This window comes from Pelodiscus sinensis, chromosome 16 (assembly GCF_049634645.1).
Source record: "Pelodiscus sinensis isolate JC-2024 chromosome 16, ASM4963464v1, whole genome shotgun sequence".
Lineage (NCBI taxonomy): Eukaryota > Metazoa > Chordata > Testudines > Trionychidae > Pelodiscus > Pelodiscus sinensis.
In genome coordinates, this window is record NC_134726.1 from 7194211 (window position 1) to 7214538 (window position 20328).

Consider the following 20328-nt stretch of genomic DNA (forward strand, 5'->3'; position numbering starts at 1 on the left):
GACATGCAATCTGGACAGCTACATTGCAAGGAAATTCAACTCATTAATGTTGCATGGATTTTATTGGATAAAATAATTACTAAAACCCAGTTAGCAGCCATATAACAATTATGAGGTAGTTCTTGCTCTCCTTTAACTGTGTAAAACAAAGTAGCTAATAAACACCCTTCAAGAGTATTCTTGCATTTAAAGTTTTACAGCTAATGGCATATAATTTGGATTTTTAAATACAGAACATTCCCATTTATCTGAAAAGTCTGGACAACATCTGAGAGCTCTAAATACCAAGTTTTTGGTAAAGGGAAGTGGCATTTTGAGGTGTAATTTGACATGGGGAACACACTGTGGATTCAGATGGATTTTTGGATAAAGGGAATATGGATAACTGGAATTTGTAACTAATAAAAACAACACTTCATGGCAACTTATATGTGACACCTGTGTTTACATTTGTTTCTGTGGCATCTCAGTCCCTGTGCTTTTAATAATCAAGTAATATTTTTATTCAGGGCACAGTTACAGGCTCATTTAAATGTAATGTCAATTGGAAACTCAGAGTGTTTCCATATGAAACTGGTCTTAGACTCACAGTAGGGAATTTATGATGTTCTCAAAAGCTAATGTTTAACTGTTACAAAATGTCTAGGTGACTCCAACTGCTACAGTCAGATAAATTTTTAATATGATCCTTTGGTAAATTAAATTGCATTATTAAAGAGAACAGACAAGCCACACTAGTTAACTTGAAGAGTAAGGACACATGGTCATTTGCATACTGTAAAACGGGTGGGAAATCTCAGGCCCGGGGGGACGGATGCGGCCCCCAGCTTGCCTGGAGCTGGCCCCTGAGGCTCAACTTTGGGGAGGCTGCACTGGTGCTCCAGCCTCCCTGCCACTTACCCATAGGGCTGGAACACACAAAAACTACTCACCTGGGCCCCTCAGGCTCCAGTGTGCAAGGGGAATATGGGGAGCATCTTTCTCCTTCTCAGTCAGGAGCTTCTTGCTTGTGTGTGGACCCCAACTAGTTTTTTCTGTGGGTCAGCAACCCCTGACCCAGAAAAGGTTCCCCACCCTTGCTGTAAAAGAATGATATATTACACATTATTCTTAATAGCATTACCTGTCCCACTGTGGTGGTAGACATACACCTGCCTCCTCCCTACCCGCTGTTCCCGGGGGCGGGGAAGCTTGGGCCACATGGCTGCCTGCCTTCCCACTACTCTGAGGCTGGGGAGGCTTGAGCCTCGTGGCTTCTTCCCTCCCTGTTGCTCCTGGGGGTGGGAGGGTAGGAGCCATTCATCCTCTTCCCTCAACCCTGTTCCTGGGGGGCTGAGGTGCACATATATGCACCCTTCCCATCCCTTTGGTGGGGGGGGATGTGCACGTGCTCCACATGCTGCTCCATCTCCTCCCCTCCCTGTGGTGGGGGTGGGGCCTCAGCAGAGGGGGCAGGGCTGGGGGCCTGCCTCCCCCTAGAAACTTCTCAAGTCTTCTCAAATTTTCTCCGTGACAGGCAGCATGAAGGACACCGCTCCTTTTCTAATAGTATAGATTTTAGCTTTAAAGTACTGTATTTGGGACAGGCCCAGCTTGTTTTGCTCATATGAGTACTAGAACTTCAAAGGGAGTAGTGTGAGCAGGATTTGCCTCAGTTTTGGTCATTAGTATGGGGCTGCAGTGATATATAAAAACAAACTCTCACTCTGGTTTACATTCACTTCTCTGATTTTTTTTTCTTGTGTTTAAAATTGTCATTCTACAAGAAATATTTTCAGTTTTGCTCCTTGAGCAAATGTTCTATTCTGTTGTTGTTAATTTTGAAAATGTTCCCCATTACAATAATGACTCTTGAGCTAGACTGTGTAAAATTCTATGAACATTGTCAGTTTTCTATGATATCTTGTCAGTTTTGTCGGATGGCATTTTGGTAACAGTTTCAAATTTCTATCTTAAAGGGTTAGCAATTTTGGCACTTGCTTTAAATAAAAACCTTTATGAATAGTTTTTGTGTGCTTCAGGTCATGAAAATGCTAACTAAACAGGGCACACTTATTATGGGAGAGTATAGCCACAATTTAGGAATCACTTAAGCCTGCATGTGCTCAAGTCCCATTGAAGACAAAGCATGCTTAAGTGTTTTTCTGAATCAGGGCAGAAGTGTTTATTATTATGAGAAGTCCTACTGAATTCATTGGAACTACTCACCGAGATAATTACTTCATCTATTAACAGTGGTTGCAAGAAAGGGTCCACAGTTTTTGAACTGCATGCAGCAGAATATTTGAGTAAAAATCCTGGAACCTTTGAAGTCAAGGGCAAATTTCACCTTTTGTGTTTATGGAATAAACTATGCATAATGTATGAAGTGTTTTTGTAGCCATGTCTGTTCCAGGATATTAGAGAGACAAAGTGGGTGAGATTATTGGACCAATGTCTGTTGAAGAATTGTGTAAGTTTCTCAGAGCAGGAGTACTCTGTAGGTACGTCTAGACAGTGGGGCTATTTTGGGATACCAGAGGTATCCCGAAATAACTACCCCGCATCTTTTAAACGTGCCTGTTATGTCAAAATATCTTTCAAAATAATGGACATGCTATTTTGGCATCCCTGTAGCCCTCGTTCCAAGAGGGTTGTGTCGAACTAGCGTGTTATTTCAAAATTTGGTGCTGTGTAGATATGCCAAATTTCAAAATAAGCTATTTAAAAATATGGTCAAAATCAGATATGCAATTCACATAGTGCAAATTTTGTATCTTATTTTGAGTTTTGAGTGCTGTGTAGACACACCCTTGGTAAGGTATAAAACTTTGCCTCTCTCCCCAACGGAAGATGGTTCAATAAAAGATATGACCTCACCCATCTTGTCTCTTTAACATGCATAATATCTTACAAAGTTGTGATATTCTATTGATGGTAATTAGTTGAGCATCTAGTTTTTATGTATGACAAGTCAATGTTTCCCAAATTTGACAGTACAGCCGGTCCCCAAGTTACGAACTGGTTATGGACCAAATACTTGGCCGTAACTCGAAATGTTCATAAGTTGTACCCCATTGAATTACATTGCGACTGTGCTGTTTGTAAGCACAGGTCACATTTGTAACTCAGGGACTGCCTTTATGACCGCTTAATGGGAGGTTTGGTCGTAAATGCGAATGGTCGTAAATCGGCTGTTCATAACTCGGGGACCGGCTGTGTATGTTTGTTCAGTTTTGACTTTGCTTCATATTAAGCTCACATTCTACTCCAACACAAAGAAAGTAGGCAGGGAACCTATATCAAATTCAGATTTCACCCATCTATCTCGATTGGCTCTCGTGGCCCCCTGGCCAATACCTTTGCTAGGTACCTGAATTAACCATTTAGTTACATGACAGGGTTATATAAAGATGACAGCTTTTTACTAGGCTCATGCAATAATTAATTCAGTCAAGTTAATTGTTTGTTACTATGTAATACTTGTTTCCTTGAGTCTGTTGTCTGTTCTTAAAAACTGGAGCTTAAACCTGTGCAAAGCGATTTCATATTATTTTGCTTTCTAAAGGCTTCATTTTTATAGGCTTCTGTTCCTGAACCATGCATCCATGCAGACTTATGGATATGACACCCATAAAAACCTGAAGGAAAAAGCTATCATGTTTTCATCTTGGTTTAATATTTCAGAACGAGGAAAACAATATTTTTTCAAAGTCTAGTTGCCACAACCCAGCTGCAGAGAAATAAGTATGTGTAGAAGGAGATGTCAAGTAATCCAGACACCTTTCTTCCATATTTGAACACTGAAGTGTAACAAATACTGACAGAGTCAACCATTCAGGCAGTGAAGCCTTCCGTGAATAAATTCTAAATTTACCCATACTATATCTTTTAATGTCCCTAGTCTTGTAAATATTCAAATTACAAGCCTTTTACAAATAATATCTTGTGCATATACATTGTAATAAAAAGATTTTTATCACAAATGGCTCAGCACTCTTCTGCAATAATGCAATTAATGGGGCATAGTAATGTCATTACAATATAGGCTTCAGAACAAACTAGAAGGCAGCTATGAATTATCTAAATTACAATAATATATAGCATTTTGCAATTAGATTTCCTCAGAATTCATTACTACAATGCAGTGTAGGGAATGAAAGTTCTCAAATCTCTACAGTTTGGGGGGCAAATGCATTGTTGGGCAGACTCACAGATGTCTATTAAAACTCAAAGTGAATCCGGGCTATGCTAATCTTTTTTGAGAGGAATGAACATTATTTTAAAAATTAATGTGGAGCCATAGTTACAAAATAACTTTACACTCTGCCCCTACATTGTACAATTTTAAATGTATTTTTCAACTGTAAAGGTTGTTTTCATTATGTGTTTACCTGGACTAAATAATGTTTTAGAAGCCAGCAATGTTCTGTGCTACTTTTGAAGGTAGGCAAATCAGATAGGATGTTTCTGCTGTAAAGGAATACCCTAAGGCAGTGTTTCCCAAACTATGGGCCACGGCCCGGTACCGAACCGTGAGAAAAAAGTACCGGGCCTCAGCATGCTTGCCGGGGTGCTCTGGCCTTCTGGAGTGCGCGGGCGGCACTGGGTCCCCCAAGCCCTGAAGCAGGTTGGGCAGAAGATGCAGCCAGAAGTTCCAGGCTCCTGGCACAGAGGCGTAGCGAGGGGGGAGGGGAGAAGTTGCCCCGGGGCACCACGCTAGGCAGAGGCATAGCGAGGGAGAGGAATGGGGGGGGGGGAGGCAGTTGCCCCAGGCACCACAGTAGGGAGGTGCCAAGCTGGGGTGGGAGCAGAGCGCACAGCACCATGAGTTGTGGCGAGTGGCGAACCTGGTCTGTATGGAAATGCTCCCTGTAAGACTGTGCTACTTCTGATAGCAGTTTCCTATAGGAGCATTTCCTTACAATCATTTTCTTACAGATAAGAAAATGCTCCCAGTAGCACATTCCTATAAGGTAACAGCTTTCTATAGTACATGAGCACTGTCAGGCCATGTGCAATCAAGCCTCCAAGGCAGGGCCAAGCTGTAGGAGCAGCCACTGTAAAGGTAGAGTTACCCTGCCTGGCTCTGTGGAAGGGGGAGAGGGATTGGGCTAGGGCAGGGAAGCTGGGGGTGCCTAGCTCTGGGGGATAGGCATTGGATTAGAGTGGGGGGGGCATTAGGTTGGAGCAAAGGGTCCGGGGATGCTTGGATCTGGAGGAGGGGTGGGTTCATTGGGGATACTTATAATTTTTAATAGGGTACTTTATAAAAAAAAAGTTGAAAAACATCCTCTAAACCAGTGTTTCTCAACCAGTGGTATGAATACCCCATAGGGGTACTTGAGAGAAGTCGGGGCGGTACATCAACACAACTGAAATTTGGAGAAAACTGAATTTTTGGTTTAAGTTATTCAGTCCTTTATTATTTTTGTACTTTTTACACCCAAAAATTTCATCAACCACCCAGCTATGATTACATTATTTAAACAAATGTGTTGCAATGGTAGAAAAAAATTTTGTGTGTCTGAAAACTGCTGCGGGTACTGATAATTTTTTTAAAGTGGGGTACTTTATAAAAAGAAGTTTGAGAAAACACTGCTCCAAACCATTCCTGTTGGCCTCTCTGTTTCCTTTCTCCTTTGGAAAGTTGGGCAGGTAGTAGTTTTGGTAAAAATATATCAGACATGTGCACACAGTGCCCTCTCTACCTCAATTCATGCTGGATAATCCGGGCCTCAGTTCTAAAGGTGATCGATTCCCTCCATGTGTTGTTGTGGATAGTGCTTGGAGGGGCTTGCCCAAAACTGGAGGGGTGGGGGAAGATGCAGTACAAGCTCTCCCCTTCCTCTCAGGGTCCTGCTCAGCCATGCGCCTGGTTCAGGGCCCTGCCCCGTGGTCCTACTAGCCAGCTTATATCCATTTGTTCTTGTGTCTACATTGGTATTAAATTTAAATAATTCCTCTCCCTCCCTGGTATTTATCCCTCTAATATATTTAAAAAGTGCAATCATGTCCCCCCTCAGCCTTTTTTTGGTTAAAGTAAACAAGCCAAGCTCCTTGAGTCTCCCTTTATAAGACAGGTTTTCCATTCCTCGGATCATCCTAGTGGCCCTTCTTTGTACCTGTTCCAGTTTGAATTCATCCTTCTTAAACATGGGAGACCAGAACTGCACACAGTATTCCAAATGGGGTCTCACCAATGCCTTGTATAATGGCACTAACACCTCCTTATCCCTACTGGAAATACCTCGCCTAATACATCCCAAGACCGTATTAGCCTTTTTCACGGCCATGTCACAATGGCGGCTCATAGTCATTCTATAATCAACCAGGACTCCGAGGTCCTTCTCCTCCTCCGTTACTTCCAACTGATATGTCCCCAGCTTATAACTAAAATTCTTGTTATTAATCCCTAAATGCATAATCTTACACTTCTCACTATTAAATTTCATCCTATTGCTATCACTCCAATTTACAAGATCATCCAGATCTTCCTGTATGATGTCCCGATCCTTTTCTGAATTGGCAATACCTCCCAACTTTGTGTCATCTGCAAATTTTATTAGGACACTTCCACTTTTGGTGCCAAGATCAGCAATAAAAATATTAAATAAAATTGGCCCCAAAACTGATTCCTGAGGAACTCCGCTAGTAACCTTCCTCCAACCTGACCGTTCACCTTTCAATATGACCCGCTGTAGTCTCCCCTTTAACCAGTTACTTATCCACCTCTCAACTTTCATATTAATCCCTATCTTTTCCAATTTAACCAATAATTCCCCATGTGGTACTGTATCAAATGCCTTACTAAAGTCGAGGTAGATTAGATCCACTGCATTTCCTTTATCTAAAAAAACTGTTACTTTCTCAAAAAAGGAGATCAGGTTGGTTTGGCACGATCTACCTTTTGTAAAACCATGTTGTAATTTGTCCCAATTGCCATTAGCCTCAATGTCTCTAACTACTTTCTCCTTCAAAATTTTTTCCAGGATCTTACATACTACAGACGTCAAACTAACAGGCCTATAGTTACCCGGGTCGCTTTTTTTCCCTTTCTTAAAAATCGGAACTATATTAGCAATTCTCCAGTCAAATGGTACAACCCCTGAGTTTAGAGATTTATTAAAAATTTTTGCTAATGGACTTGCAAGTTCATGTGCCAGTTCCTTTAATATTCTTGGATGAAGATTATCTGGGCCCCCCGATTTACTCCCATTAAGCTGTTCAAGTTTGGCTTTTACCTCGGATATGGTAATATTTACGGGTATGTCTACACTACCCCACTAGTTTGAACTAGCAGGGTAATGTAGGCATACCGCACTTGCAAATGAAGCCCGGGATTTGAATTTCCCGGGCTTCATTTGCATAAGCGGGGAGCCGCCATTTTTAAAACCCCGCTGGTTCGAACCCCGTGCAACGCGGCTACACGGGGCACGAACTAGGTAGTTTGATCTAGGCTTCCTAGTTCGAACTACCGTTACTCCTCATGAAATGAGGAGTAATGCTAGTTCGAAGTAGGAAGCCTAGTTCGAACTACCTACTTCGTGCCCCGTGTAGCCGCGATGCACGGGGTTCGAACCAGCGGGGTTTTAAAAATGGCGGCTCCCCGCTTATGCAAATGAAGCCCGGGAAATTCAAATCCCGGGCTTCATTTGCAAGTGAGGTATGCCTACCTTACCCTCCTAGTTCGAACTAGGAGGGTAGTGTAGACATACCCTACCTCCTTATCTTTAGTCCCATTTGTTAACTTACCATTATCCCTAAGCTCTTCATTAGCCTCATTAAAGACTGAAGCAAAGTATTTGTTCAAATATTGGGCCATTCCTAGATTATCCTTAACCTCCACTCCATCCTTAGTAATTAGCGGTCCTACTTCTTCTTTTTTTGTTTTTTTCCTATTTATATGGCTATAAAACCTTTTACTGTTGGTTTTAATTCCCTTTGCAAGGTCCAACTCTACCTGATTTTTGGACTTTCTCACTTTGTCCCTACATGCTCTAACCTCAATAAGGTAGCTTTCTTTACTAATCCCTCCCATTTTCCACTCCTTATATGCTTTCTGCTTTTTCTTAATCACCTCTCTGAGATGCTTGCTCATCCAGCTTGGTCTAACATACCTGCCTATAATTTTTTTCCCTTTTTTAGGGATACAGGTTTCTGACAGCTTCTGCAACTTTAACTTAAAATAATTCCAGGCCTCCTCCACTTTAAGATCCATAATTTCTTTAGTCCAATCAACTTCCCTAACTAATTTCCTTAATTTACTAAAGTTAGCCCTTTTGAAATAAAAAACTCTAGTCTCAGATTTATTTTTGTTTATCCTTCCATTTAATTTAAACTGAATTAGCTCATGATCACTCGAGCCAAGGTTGTCTCCTACAACCATTTCATCTATGAGGTCCTCGCTACTCACCAAAAACAAATCTAAAATAGCATCCCCCCTTGTTAGTTCAGCAACTACTTGATGAAGGAATTCATCAGCTATCACATCTAGGAAAATCTGAGGCCTATTATTATTACTAGCACTTGTTCTCCAGTCTATATCTGGAAAGTTGAAATCTCCCATGATTACACAGTTTCCATGAGTATTTACTTCATTAAAAACATTAAAGAGGTCTCTATCCATATCCAAATTTGATCCTGGTGGTCTATAACACACCCCAAGCACTATCCCAGGGGAGGATCTGATAGTTTTCTTCCCCAATGTGATTTTTGCCCAAACGGACACTCTCTTCTCCATTCCATCACTTTTTATTTCTTTACAATCTACCTCATCTTTGATATACAATGCGACTCCATCACCTTTACCCTTATTTCTGTCTTTCCTAAACAGCACATACCCTTCAATACCTGTACTCCAGTCATGCCTAGTATTCCACCATGTTTCTGTTATTCCTATAATATCTGGTTTCACTTCCTGGACCAATAGCTCTAGTTCCTCCTTTTTGTTACCTAGGCTCCTCGCATTGGTGTACAAACATCTTAATTTTTGCTGTTTGGCCTCATTCACATTCTTTACCCAATTTGGCACAGACGTTATACCTCCAATATGACCTATTAGACTAGTATCCACCCCACCCTTCCTCATGTTCATCCTCCTACCCCCAGCTATATCCTTTCTTACTTCGTTTTCCTCCCTCTCAGGCTACGTCTAGACTGGCCCCTTCTCCGGAAGAGGCATGCAAAGCAGGCAAATCAGAATAGGGAAATCCGCGGGGGATTTAAATAAACATGGCCGCCGCTTTTTTTCCGGCTTGGGGAAAAGCCGGAAAAGAGCATCTAGACTGGCACGATCCTCCGGAATAAAGCCCTTTTCCGGAGGATCTCTTGCAAGTAGGAATAAGAAATCCTCCGGAAAAGGGTTTTATTCCGGAGGATCGCACCAGTCTAGACGCTCTTTTCTGGCTTTTCCCCAAGCCGGGAAAAAAGTGGCAGCCATGTTTATTTAAATCCCGTGGGGGATATTTAAATCCCCCACGGATTTCCCTATTCTGACTTGCCTGCTTTGCATGCCTCTTCCAGAGAAGGGGCCAGTCTAGACGTAGCCACTGTGTTAAAATCTGGCGTAGAGATTACCTGGGCATCTCCCAACCATCTCCCCCAAATTCCTAGTTTAAAGCTCTCTTAATAAGTTGAGCCAGCCTCCATCCTAGAAGTCGATTTCCCTCCCTACTTAGGTGAAGTCCATCTCTAGAGAACAGTCCTCTGTCCATAAATGCCTCCGAGTGACCATACATCCCAAAGCCCTCCTTATAGCACCACTGCCTAAGCCATCTATTGATCATCATAATCCTGTCACATCTTAGTTGCCCTTCTCTAGGAACAGGCAGAATCCCACTAAAGATCACCTGAGCCTCAATTTCCTTGAGCATCCTCCCCAGCCTAGCATAGTCTCCCTTAATTCGTTCCAGCGAGAATCTAGCCGTCATTTGTTCCTACATGAAGGATGATCAATGGATTCCTTCCTGCTCCCTTAATAATTCTCTTCAACCTCAGTTCCACATCTCTTCTCTTAGCACCTGGCAGACAGCACACCCTTCTATTCTCTGGATCAGCTCTGGTTACAGGCCTATCTATTCTTCTCAATAAGGAGTCCCCAATCACATAGACCTGCCTTTTCCTAGTGACAGTGAAATTCTCTGGTCTATCTCTAGCTTCCTCTGGCTGCAAGTCCTTGCCATTCCTATTTTCTCTTGCAATCCTAATGCTCATTATTGGTGTTGTCTCCATTAAGTCTTCCCCTTTATCTATGGGACTAGCCACTCTTTTCTTCTTCCTTACCCTTCCATCTTCATTATCTACCTGCTGTACTCCTTCTACATTTTCCAGCTCCACATACCTGTTCTTGAGCTCTATTTTTCCTTCACTGACCCATCTTTTCCTCTGCCTGGTCCTCTGAGTCACATGCTTCCACTGTACATTTTCTTCACCCAGCAGTCCTCCCTCTGAGGCCCTTGATCCTGCTTCCATCTGCATATCTAAGCTTTACCCTTCAGCCACGTCATGCCTTTGCCCCATCATCTGTTCAAACCCCCTTCTAAACTCGACCAGAGTTTCCACCTGCATTTCCAGTCCTCGGATCTTTTCTTCCATCAGCTCTATCAGGCGGCACTTCATGCAAACAAAACTCCTTTCAGGTACCCCCTTCAGAATCATGTACATACCGCAGCTACCACATCCAATCATCCTCCTTGTGTTCTCTACTACTTTGGCCATGGCCACTAATGCCTCTGTGTTTTATCTACTTTCTCACCAAAATCCTATTAGTCCGGTGAACACAAAAACAAACCAAAACACCCTCTCCACAGCAAAAACAAACTCCAAACAAGTCCCACAATCCAAACTCCCTTTACAAACTCCCACTCAAACTCCCCTGTTTACAGCTCTGTTTGCTTGGCTCCTGTGCCGCTGCAGCTACAGAACTCTGTCTACAAAAGGCATTATTCCTCGTAGAATGAGGTTTACATATGTCAACAATACTGCTGAGTTTTGTTGACGTTATGTCGACATAACTCAAAGGCAGTGTGGACGCAGGTATAGTTTTGTCGACAAAAGTCCACTTTTGTCGACAAAGCCCTGTAGTCTAGACACACCCCAAAAGGGCAAACTTTCTTTCCTTGATGAAATAATTAGGAGAACATTCATTTTATTTTCTGTCCCTGATGCAGGCTTTTCCTTGTAGCGATCATTAGGCCTTTCCCAGAAAAGTTTTGGATGAGCTTTTCTACCTTTCCAAAATTCCTGTTAAAGGTAAATATTTGGGGCATTTGTAAGTTGTTTCTGTGCCTGGTGAAGGCCACTTATATGTGTCTGCTTCTGTAGATGACTGGAAATCTACACTCACATGATCTATTCCTGGATCAACCACTGACTCATCATTAGACAAGCTACTTCAATTCTCCCTAACTTGTCTGTCAAACAGTCTTATGTTCAGCTACCTCAGTGTAAGACTTAATAGATGTAAAGATGAAAATATTACCATTAGGCTGTTAGGGTAAAACAGATAAAAGCCAATACTCAATCCCACGCTCTTCTCCGCTAAAATCCTTGCTGGTCTTTATAAGTATGTTATACAAATGCCCCAAGTTCACAGGTTTACAAGGGTGAAAATGGTTTGAGAAAGATGCTGTAAAGCCAGACATACCCATGCTTGACATGAGTTCACCCACGGGAGTACAGGACTTGAAAAGGGCCTAAATCTTGTTTTATTGTATTCCGAGAAACAATATAAACTGCTTTTTGCCTTTACCAGGGAATTATAATTTAGTTAAAAATAAATTCCAGAAACCCATTTTTTATTATTATTACAGCACAGTATACACAACGGCTTGGTGGTGTGAAATGTGAGGTTTTTGGGACCAAGTCTTACCAGATATCAGAGAAGGCTGGTCTCTCATACTCCATTTACAGAGTTTCACTTCATCCTTGGAGTGATCCTTGAAGGTGAAAGCACAGACTTTAGAACAGAGTTCAGAGTCTGCATCCAACAGCAATAAAGAAGACACCACAAACATATTTATTTGTCAATGTTTCTTTTATGATTCCTTGCTGTTACTACTTCCTTGTATTGTTCTTGAGGTAAATAGATTTGACTCAATATTTTCTGACATTGAATAGAGTTCTCTTCTGTTCCCCTTTGTGTATTACTTTGGCTCATAAGCCTGGTGGGATATGCAGTATCAATTTACCATGCACATCTTAGATGTTGTGAATTGCCTGGTTGATATTTGTGTTACTATTTTTAGTGATTTTTGGGACCTTCAATAGAAGCTGTTTCTGTTTGATGGAAGGAGAAAAATATTCTTTTATGATACAAATAGCAATGGGCTTAAACTGCAGCAAATGGAGTTTAGGCTGGACATTAGAAAAATTTCCTAACTATCAGAGTGATTAAACACTGGAATAAATTGCTTAGGATGGTTGTGGAATCTTCAACATTGGCGATTTTAAAGTGCAGGTTAGCCAGACATCTGTCAGATACAGTCTAGATGGTGCTTGGTCTAGCCAGAACATGACTAAATGTCATTTTGAGGTTCCTCCCAGTTCTTTGCTTCTATGATGCACATGTGTAGATTCATTGTTTGAAGTTGAGGATAATTTCTCTTATACCTATTACCAGGGCTTGACAATTTCTCTTATACATATTACCAGGGCTCGCCAGCCGCACGGTTTGGCACGCTGCACATGCGCTGAACGCACTGCGTGGCTGCACCGGCCTAAAATTTACTCACCAAGGGCGAGAAGATTGCCCTAATTGTCGAGCCCTACATAGTACAAATATTTTGAACACATTGGTTCCTTCTCCACTCTGCCCCCCACATGCATTGAGTCTAATTGTGGAGAAGAAAAAACAACAGATGAGGAGGAGCACTTCCCAGCTTATACTGGATTTGGAATTTGCTTTGCTCTGTTAACTGTTTGGCTTTGGAATTACTGTACTCAAAATTGATGTATATGGATTCTTGATTTGTTCTTTATATTTAGGGTATCTAGACAGCAGTGCTATTTTGGGATACTTCTGGTATCCTGAAATATCATTTTCCACATCTTGCCAGTGTGCCCATTATTTCAAAAATAGCCTTTGAAACAACTAGCACACTATTTCGATGTCCCTGTAAACCTCGTTCTATGTGGATTAAGGGACATTTTGGAATAGCTCTCTATTTTGAAATTTGGCACCGTGTAGGCAGTGCCAAATTTAGAAATAACTATTTCAAAATTAACTCGAAATAAACTATGCAATTTGTACCCTTAGGCTATGTCTACACTCGCGGCTTCTTGCGTGAGAAATATGCAAATGAGGCGAAGCATGGAATATTGCCGAGCCTCATTTGCATACCTAATGAGCCACCATTTTTGCATAAGAGGTGCCCCTTCTTGGGCAAGAAAAACCCTCTTCTGCAATGCCGTTATTCTTGAAAATAATTGCATTGCGCAAGACGGTTTTTGTCGCGCAAGCATGGGCAGTGTAGACAGCTCCTTTGGGCACAAGAGCCTCTTTTGCAAAAATGGTGGCTCATTAGGTATGCAAATGAGGCTCGTGATATTCTACACTTTGCATCATTTGCATATTTCTCGCGCAAGAAGCCGCGAGTGCAGACATAGCCTTAGTGTATCTCCATTCTAGTGCAAATATATTCAATTCAGTAATACAGCAAATTTTTATGTGCGTGCTAGCTTCATACTCAAAATAGAGGCCTTTCTGTTTACCTGGAGTGACCCTGTTCACATCCATTAGCAACTGAACACAAACTTAGGGTTATTTTCTCACACCATTAGAAACTGAACACAAACTTAGGGTTATGTTCTCACATGACTAGGTTTATTGTTTACACTTACACAAAATAAATGAGAATTTAGAAAATCTTTTTCTATTTCTCTCACTAGACTTAGGTGTAAGTACTCTTGTCTTACTTCTGGGCTGTGTCTAGACTGGCAAGTTTTTCCACTTGACAGCTGTCTACATTGGCCGCTTGAATTTCCGGAATAGCACTGATGATCTCCTGTAAAATCATCAGTGCTTTTCCGGAAATACTATGCTGCTCCCGTTTGGGCAAAAATGGCGATCGGGGCTTTTCTGTGGAAAACCGTGTCTAGATTGGCCATGGACGCTTTTCTGCAAAAAGTGCTTTTGCAGAAAAACATCCTGAAAATCTAGACGTGCTTTTCCGAAAATGCTTTTAACGGAAAATTTTTCCGTTAAAAGCATTTTTGGAAATTCATGCCAGTCTAGACGTAGCCCTGATGTATTGAAACTATTCTGCTCTCATAAAGGAACATGAAATGAGTGGTTTGATTTCATTCTAGTCCTTAGCAGACATTAGCCATCATCATACATGTATCATAGAACTGACTTTATCTGTTTGAAGGGTTTGTGTCTGGCTAAGGGTACGTCTAGACTACACACTTCTTTTGAAAGAAGCTTTTTCAAAAGAATCTTTTCAAAAAGCTTCTTTCGAAAGAGATCGTCTAGACAGCCACAACTTTTTTCAAATAAGCGATCCGCTTTTGAAAGAGAGCACCCGGGCCATAGGGGTGCTCTCTTTCAAAATAGCCCTGTTTGTGTTCAAGAACACCTTTTTTTGAAAGAGCTCTTTCGAAAAAAGGCATTCTTCCTCGTAAAATGAGGTTTACCGCCGTTGAAAAAACTGCCACGTTCTTTCCATTTAATTTTGAAAGAATGCAGCGGCAGTCTAGACACAGGTGAAGTTTTTTCAAAAAACGGCCACTTTTTTCAAAAAAAACCCTGTAGTCTAGACATAGCCTTATGGTGAAACAGATTCCACATTATGCTATGCTGTTCAACCTTTTGTAAGTGCTGCTTGCTTTTCCTGGGACTGTATAGATGTTCTCGTAAGTGTAAGCCAAATTCTTTTGGGGGCGAAGGTGTCTGGGGATTTTTGAATTGTTCACTTCATTTGCATTGTTGTTCTGTTCAGTCATGGATCATTCTCCTGTCTCATACTGATGCCTCTGAATCCTTGTGCACCAGGCTCCCACAGCTGTCTCTCTGATTTGTCCCGTGTTGAATCCAGCAGTGACATCTGAGGATATTCTTGGGCTGTGGTTTTCTGCTTCAATGGCTTCTCAGTACATGAAGTAGAAAACTCTTGTTTTACTCTTTTCAAAAATCCCCAAGCACTAAGTTTGTGTCTTGCTTTTTGTGTTATCACCAGGGCCCTTAGTAGTCTAGCACCAGTCAGTCTTAATCTGGCTAAGTGTAATTTTTCTTCCTCTACAAGTCCAGAGGTCCTGTGATTTTGTAGGTTTCTCTGAGTTCAAATGAATTGAGTTCTTATGCTCAAGTTCTTAAGACGAGTTATTTGTTTTAGGTCCTCCCTCTACATTGCGTTAACACTAATCTGATACCAGTGTTGGTCCATTGGAGTCACTGGCATTGCATTAAGATGAAGTGGTACTGCAAACAAATGAACAAACAAACACATAGAAATCAAACAAACACTCTGGAGAGATTACCAACTCTCTGTAACATTCCAGCAACTACTGAATAACTAACTGGAAGTTGTCCAGATTCCTGTCTGGGTGGTTCAGTAAGGATGTGTTTACACAGCAGGACTTAACTCGAATAAGTTGTGCAAACTGAGCTACGTCAATTGCGTAACTTACTTTGAAATAGCTATTTCGAAATAGGGAGCGCTTACCCAGCACTTATTTTGAAATAGACTACTCTTCCTCCGACTTCTCTTATTCCTCATACAATAAAGCTGTGTCTACACTGGAAAGTTATTCCGGAAAATCAGCCGCTTTTCCGGAAAAACTTGCCAGCTGTCTACACTGGCCGCTTGAATTTCCGGAAAAGCACTGATGATTTAATGTAAAATCATCAGTGCTTTTCCAGAAAAACTATGCTGCTCCTGTTCGGGCAAAAGTCTTTTTCCGGAAAACTGTTCCAGAAAAGGGCCAGTGTAGACAGCACAGTAGTGTTTTCTGCAAAAAAGCCCCGATCGCGAAAATGACGATCGGGGTTTTTTTGTGGAAAAGCGCGTCTAGATTGGCCACGGACGCTTTTCCGGAAAAAGTGCTTTTCCGGAAAAGCTTCCTGCCAATCTAGACGCGCTTTTCCGGAAATACTTTTAACGGAAAATCTTTTCCGTTAAAAGCATTTCCGGAAAATCATGCCAGTGTAGACGTAGCCGAAGGGTAACATGAGTCAGCGTAAGAAGTCCTCCAGCTTGACAGTATTTTAACACTCTTTCGAAATAACTGCCTGCTGTGTAGACGCGTTCTAAGTTATTTTGGAGTAGCGCTGATTATTTCAAAATAATATTGCAGTGTAGAAGTAACCCATGCACTTAATAGGGAGCTAACCCTTTAAGAGATCCCTGTGCGGGGGGGAGGGGGGGGATGAGTTCAGTGTTACTGTTGCTGTGCAGATTTAGTCTCCACACCCAGAGGCTTCTGGAGGTCCATCCAATAGTTTGGGGTCAGACTTCATGAGCAAGCAGGCAGGGCAGCTGCTTTTCCAAGGCCTGTGTGAGCTTGAGGAAGCTAAGCAAGGAGTAGAGAACTGGCTGCTGTTCCTCATTCTGCAGCACTTCTGCAGAAGTCTGTTCATTTGTGAGCTAACTGACTAGTTAATCAGTGAGCTGCCTGCCTAGCAGTGACCATAGCAGAGGAGAAATCTGCCTGGACTTCAGCCGAGGATTCCCTACAAGTAAGTGGAGAGAGAGACTTCAGAGTCAGCATATGGTGCAGAGTTGATATCGGAGGCACAAACAGACTTTGGTGAACCAAATCTAAGCTCTTGGAACCTCTCGGTCTTTTCCTACTATGTTTGTGTGGACTGAACTGTTCACATTTCACTTTTAGCTTTCTCTTTACTTATGTTTAGTGTAATTATAGACATTGTTTGTGGATTGTAAAATAGTTGTGTTCTGTTGTAAAAATTAGATTATTTGTTTCTTCACAAAATTTTATAAAGTTATTTAATTAAATTCATTCTTTTAGTTTCTTTTGGAACTTGAATGTAGGGAGGCTAACACTAGGCAATCCTTGCTGAAATTCCTAAGGCTGTGTCTAGATTGCAGGTTTTTTTTGAAAAAAGTAGCCTTTTTTTCGAAAAAACGTCACCTGCGTCTAGACTACAGCCGTGTTCTTTCGAAATTAAATCAAAAGAATGTGGCTTTTCTTTCGACGGCAGTACTCCTCATTTCAGGAGGAAGAACGCCTTTTTTCGAAAGTGCTCTTTCGAAAAAAGGCGTTCTTGAATGCAAACGGGGCTTTTTTGAAAGAGAGCATCCAGACTGCCTGAGTGTTCTCTTTCGAAAAAGCGGCTCACTTTTTCGAAAGAAGAGGTTGCAGTCTAGACGCTCTCTTTTGAAAGAGGCTTTTTCGAAAGATTCTTTCGAAAAAGCCTCTTTCGAAAGAGGCTTGTAGTCTAGACGTACTCTAACAGACTAAACTCTGGGTCTCCAGTACTGCAGTGGAAGTGGGGGTTTCTTTAGACACTGGAGAAGGGCAGTGAAGTCTAGCCCACTCAGGCTATGTCTAGACTGCAAGCCTCTTTCGAAAGAGGCTCTTTCGAAAGATACTTTCGAAAGAGCCTCTTTCGAAAGAGAGCATCTAGACTGCACGTTGAACTTTCGAAAAAGTGGCTTGCTTTTTCGAAAGAAAGCATCCAGTGAGTCTGGATGCTCTCTTTTGAAGAAGCCCTATTTACATTGAAGAACGCCTTCTTTCGAAAGAGGAACTTTCGAAAGAAGGCGTTCTTCCTCGTGAAATGAGGTTTACCGCCATCGAAAGAAAAGCCGCGTTCTTTCGATTAAATTTCGAAAGAACACGGCTTGAGTCTGGACGCAGGGGAAGTTTCTTCGGAAAAAGGCTACTTTTCCCGAAAAAACCCCTGAGTCTGGACACAGCCTCAATGTTACATAGACATACCCTAAATGATACAATCAAGTTCAGGTAGTTTTTTGACCTATCTATGTCAGAGATCGCCTTGAAGAGATAGCCTAGTTTGGTATCATGAGGTTTCTAGCTCCAAGTAATTCAAAAGAAACCTTATTTTATATTTATTTTGAAAAAATCTCTAGAATGGTGCCATAACCTCCCCAACTTAAAAAAACATACAACCTGCTAGAAATGCCACCAGATAGTTCGATATTTTTGTGGCTCCAAGCACAACTAACATGGCTGGACTTACACTGTTATTAGAGAAGTTCTTCATTATAAAGACATGTCATTGCCAACACTCCTCCCACTCTTCCCCCTCCCCACTTTCCCACACTGAAAGAATAGGTCAGACCTGGTGGGTAGCATGTTTCTGAAAAGGCCAACAAATATATTACATTTTGGTCACTCCTTTGCTGCTGTGTTAGAAAATCCTCTGACAGAACTGACAGCTGCTTCATTTCTGCTTTTACTTGAAGGTTTGTAAGGCACTGTGTACATTTCTGGTGCTGTGTAAATACATTGTGTGAATAGCACGGGGGTGGCATATGCAAGGTTTCTTAAACACTAATAAATGGTACAGAGGCCATTTAGAGCACTTGTACTTGGTGATAATATATATTTTTGTTATAGTGATGGCCTCATTATGCCTAGCACTGTACAGGCACATAGTAAAATAGCCCATATTTTACTCTGGGGGCATTCTGTGCCAAAAACATTAAAATAATCTGCACAGTATTGTAAAATTCTGCAAATTTCATTTGACAAAATGACACTACCTAACCATTCCGGTTTCAATTATTTTGGTAATTTATTTCAAAATACCTGTCAGCAAGTATGTAACGATACAGATACGCACAGAAGTTCCCTGACTAGAAAGTTAAAGAATGACAATCCATTTCCTGCTTTTCTGTTCCCTCCACCTTTGCCCTCCCAACCACCAGAGCCCATCTGGGGAGCCAGACAACTGCACAGCCTCCCCTCCACAGCTTGCCTCTGGGGTCCCTCCCCAGACCATGCACCTGAACCCCCACATCTCTAGAGCCCCCTTGTGGAGGGATCCCCCAGCCCCAATAACCTGCACTTCCTCCCCTTTCAGAGCCCAGTTGCAGCCCAGACACCTAAGTTCCCACTAAGGCACATGTCTGGGGCCTAGGGCCATGCACTTACCTCTCCCAGATTCGGGGCTACAATAGAGAGAAATGGCTCTCACTCCCATTTCCAGGGCTGGAACGGGGAGAAAGGACTCCTCTTGCCCAGTGGTATTGGTGGGAAGAGACGTGCTGCTCTGGGCCTGGAGCTGCTGTGTTGGAAAAAGAAGCACCTCTTGCCTGGCTCCAGAGCTGCTGTGGCAGTGGGAGGGGCACCTCTCACCCAGCTCCAGAGTTCCTGTGGTGGGGAGGCATCTCTGACTGAGCCCTGCTCTGGTGTTGCTGTGGCAGGGAGAGAATGCTGGGGGGAGAGAGGACTGAGGGAAGTCCTTTCTCCCTGCTGCAGTCCCAGGGCAGCCTTCAACCCGAATCCTTCACCCCCAGATCCACCCCTGAGACCTCACTCCCTGCCAGAGTTATTACCCCAGCACTGCCCCACCCTGAGACCCCTCCTGCACCTGAACATCTCGGTCCCATCCGCGCCGCACGTCACCTCCATATTAGTGCACATAATGAAGTTCATTCCAAACATGGATGGGAAAAATTAGAGGGACCATTTCCAGACCCCCATGTCTCCTCTCCTTCCCCCCTGAGCTCAGGGATCCAGAGGGAGAAACAGCCTATTGGACTCAGTAGAGCCATTGGAACGACACTGCTGCGGGGGAGTGAGAAGGAGCTAGAGGTTTCCTGACAGCTGCCATTCTGAGCATGCCCTGAGGAAAGGAGATGGGAGGGTACAGTATATTCTGTGTAAACCCAAGCACCAGGCTAAGTGGTGGCTAGCAGCGCTACAGCCCATTTCTGTGGGGGAAAAGGAAATCCTGCACACACCATGTTCATTTCTGCCCAATTCTGCATTGTGCAGTGGTGCAGAATTCCAACAGCTGTAATATTCCAAAGGACTCGCCACAAAGGAGGGGAAAGACAAACAAAGGAGAAGGAAGGGGAAATATGACCTAAGCAAAGTTCCATAGTGGAGCCAGAAATAGAACTTAGGTATTCCAAGCTTCAGACTTGTGTCTTGTCTACCTGATAGAGCTTTGCCTTGGATGTTATTTATATTCCAGAACACATCAAAAACAGAGAGTGAGTGTCTGTGTGAGCATGTGTGCATGGGCATAAAAACACACATCTTTGAAAAATTGAGTTCAACTTTCAGTGTAATTGAATAGGTGCAGTTTTCTTGACTAAGAGGGGATATGATAGCGATCTATAAAATTATGGCTGATGTAGAAAGTGAATAAAGAGGAGTTATTTACTTCTTCCCATAACACAAAAATTAGAG

The 20328-nt window shown here is 42.3% G+C and overlaps 1 protein-coding gene across 1 annotated transcript in view; it reads left to right on the forward strand.

Annotated features, from left to right (window-relative positions):
• Window positions 1–20328, forward strand: part of RBFOX1 (RNA binding fox-1 homolog 1) — a 2643423-nt gene that overhangs the window by 825947 nt on the left and 1797148 nt on the right. The gene's annotated exons all lie outside the window — the stretch shown is intronic.